This window comes from Penaeus monodon, unplaced genomic scaffold (assembly GCF_015228065.2).
Source record: "Penaeus monodon isolate SGIC_2016 unplaced genomic scaffold, NSTDA_Pmon_1 PmonScaffold_5713, whole genome shotgun sequence".
NCBI classification, from domain to species: Eukaryota; Metazoa; Arthropoda; class Malacostraca; order Decapoda; family Penaeidae; genus Penaeus; species Penaeus monodon.
Genome location: NW_023660678.1, coordinates 15,001 through 18,890, shown reverse-complemented (window position 1 = coordinate 18,890; position 3,890 = coordinate 15,001).

Sequence of the window (3,890 nt, the reverse complement as noted above, 5' to 3'; positions counted from 1 at the left end):
TTCATTCGCGGCGTTGTGTGCTTCGTGGTGTCGCCGTTGCTCATCCTACGGTCTGGTGTATCTGTCCGTCTCGATTCCACTCATCTCGAAAGTCTCGCACAGGTCCTGCCTTCGATCGTTAGATCCTCGTAGTCTGGTCCAGGCCTAACGGGGCGTCCTCGTCCACACGTCCTCACAGATCTCGTCCAGGTCCTTTCGGCGGCATGCTCGTCGTCGTCCTCGTAATTTCATCTGGATCTATGGGCGTCGGGCAGGGGGTGCGACATCTCAGGCGGCTGATACCTACGCTACGAGCTCCTGGGGTTGAATGGATCTGCTGCGTCTCGGGGGGGGGCGGCCACTCGGGGCGTCTCAGCAGGTAATGCCCGTCCACAACATCATGGACAGCTTAACACCTGCCCTGATGAACATCCGGTCCGCAGGCCTATGGCGATCCTCGATGACGTCCTTCCCATGGCATCCTAAGGTGACCACTTCTGCGGCAAGATCTTCCTTCGGTGCCGTGTCGGATATCGTCGGTCCGACTGCAAAATAGTCGGGGAACCAGATCATACACGTAAGGCCAGAGTAAGAGAAAATGAAAGGCCACAGAGAAGAGGGGGTGTTAACTACCACTAGCCGGTTATTTATAAGAAATTTGCGGTTTTTTATTTTTTTTTTCCAAAGATAAAGAAGAAAATCAGAAAAAAAAGTCAGTAGCGACCTGCATGGACCTGGCTTGAACTACCTACCATCTCTGATAGATATGAGAGTACATAAGGGAAACGACATCGGCAATCCGCAAGGATTTATTTGAACCACAGTCGTCACACAGAGAAAAAATAGATGTAACTTGTACATCATGTACGAGACACTCATCACGACAGACAAAAATGCGGGCTAAAGAGAAACATCATAAATCTTTACGCCGGCACTAAGACAGCAACCAGTCCTATTAATGAAAAGGTTCAGTGTCTTTTGTCCTGTGTGTGTGAGTGAGGTGAACATGTGTGTGCATGCGTGTGTGAGTGACAGCTAGCGTGAATGAGAGGGAAGGCGAGAGTGACCTCACACAGAGAATGAATCACAAACACGAATATTAACATTCACTATAACAAAACTGAAGTAAAATAGCAATGTTAGCTATTTAAAATTATTTCAACTACCACATTGAATCAACATTTAATGATATCCACCTGGCGTGGGGGGTTGGTGCCAGTCGGGAAGAGACGAATTCCTCGGCGGATGAGTCTGGGCCGACGCCCTCGCGCCGCAAGCACCTACGATCCGCGCGGGCGAAAGAGCGGGAGAGGAATCGCCTTCTGGGGGCGCAGCGAGGAGGAGACGTCATGAGGAGAAAATTACTGTCATATACGTATATGTATATATGTATATGTATACATGTATAAAAAAAAAAAATCTATCTATCTATCTATCTATCTATCTAATCTATATACAATTCATATATCTCCTTATGATCTTTATTTTAATTTATCTACAAGTTATATCTATTATTTCCTATGCCTTCTTACTTGATAGTCTTTATTACTTGCCTGTATTCATGTTTATTAGTTTTTCCTATTCATTTGCTCTAAACGTTTTCCTGCCTCGCTTACTTCCTTGCTCAGCAAACTCCAGCTCCCTCTCTCCGGCCTCGCACACGAGCCACTCCTCGCGCTCAAAATACACGTCGCCGTAGCTAACTGCAGAATTTCCTCAGCGCTAAAAAGGATAAGTAAACAAGTGGTTACAATTCCGCAAGTGTTTATTTTACAATATACAAAAGGTGAGGAGTCACAGAACAAGCAATCACGAGCGTGATCGGGGGCGTGGCTCGCCTGGCGAACGACGAGCTCGCGTTGTCATAGCGTGGCGAAACGGCCATCCACTCGCTTGATCATCGGTGTTACCGCGGGGTCGAGCAAACTAGCGACCAAGCGGTTAGACACGAGACGCGACGAGTAACTTGGCGAGTCCTCCGGCACGACGAGGAGACCCTCGAGGGCCAAGGCGCAGCAAGGCGGCTCCCCCCTCAAGCCTCAACTCCAGAGGAGCAGGGACCTCGGCCTCTTGCTGTCGTGAATTGCTCTCTGGACTCCTGATTGACTTGTCAGGTCGTTGGGTCCTCGAACTGACTTGTGTTTGTCTTGACTTACTGACTTCAATTACCGACATGAACTTCGTTGTCTTGACATTCTGCTGTATTGTTGATATGAAGTTCTGGTCGGTATGGCCTATAGTTATCTTCACTTTTAAGTTGACTTATGACACTTTACTGAGTCATTTTTGTTTCTTCATGTTTTTATTTTAGTGTTATGGTTTGCGTCCATTCCTAGAATATTACGTGTGCACATTCAAATCGTTCCATGATAGTTTCTTGTTTCCCCAGCATCCTTAGCCACTGCAGAGGACAATATCGCGTCTCTGGTTCGGATCCTCATATTACGTCAACGGCTTGGAACAACAGTAAATGCGAATGAACAATGCAGGAATGTTAAAATGAATAAATAATTGGAGATAATAATAAAAATAATGATAAATAATAATAATAATAATAATAATAATAATAATAATAATAATAATAATAATAATAACAACAACTATAGCAATTACTTTCGTTAGAATAAGATACGAACGTACAGCTCATCATCGCAGCTTGAGCAGGAAAAAAGACTGTACAAAAAAGTATGACGAAAAAATCTGTTTACACGAAAAAATATGGAGACGAAAACTTTTGACATTCATAGTTCAACTGCAAAAAAACGTGTGTGGAGCCAGGGAGCAGGAGAGGAAGAAAGGAGGGGAGGAAAAGAAGAAGGAAAAGAAAGGAAAAGAAAAGGTAGGAGGGGGAAAGGGGATGAAGAAAAAATAGAAGAGGGGGAGAAGGGGAAGAGAGGGGGGGCGTTGGGGAGAAGGAGGAGAGGGTGGGGGGAAAAAATAAATAGAAGAGAGGAAAGGGTAAAAAGGGGGAGATAGGAAAAGAGAGGAAGGCGCGGGAGGACGAGGAGGATGTGGGAAGGAGGAAGAGGGGGGAGGGGGGGGAGGGGGAGGGGGCTGGGGAAGCGAAAGGTTATAAAAAACCCGGCAAAAAACCCTCCTTTGATTAGTCACTAAAAGGATTTGTTTGATCGAGCCCTCCGCCTTCGACCCCCTTTCAACAAGTTCCGAACGCGCCCCCTCCTCCCCCCCCGCCACCTTTTCCCCCCTCCTCCACACGCACCTCTTCCTTTTCCCTTTCCCCCATAATCTCTCTTCTTCCTTTTCCCAGATTTTCCTCCCCGTCCCCGCTCCTCGGCGGAAAAGGAACGAAAATTTTGTTTTTACCTTTTGGGTTTTTGTGCGAAATTAAGGTAAAAAATTTTTTATAGCTTTTTGAAGGGAAAGCAGATGAAAGTTTTTTGGTCTTTAAATATCTTGTCTTCGTTTTTCGACTTTGGGTAGGTTATGTAGCTAGTATATAATATAAATATATATTATATATAAAATATATATATATATATAAATTAAAAATATAAAATAAAAACATATAATAACAAATAAAATACAGAATATATATAAAATATATATAATTTTAAAATATTAAAACATAAAAATTATAATAAAATACATAAATATATAAATTATTAATATATATTATAATTATAATAATAATATATATAAAAATATATAATATTATATGTTACGCACCAGTATTATTTAATTAATATATTTAATCTATATTCACATTATATCTATCATCTATCTATATCTACAATCTATCTACTATCTATATATATATATATATTTTATATATTTTTAATATATATATTATACATAATTTTAAATTATATATATAATATATATAATATAAAATTATATAAATATATATTTATTTTTAAAATTTTAAGTGTGGTGGGCGTTTTTAAACCCCC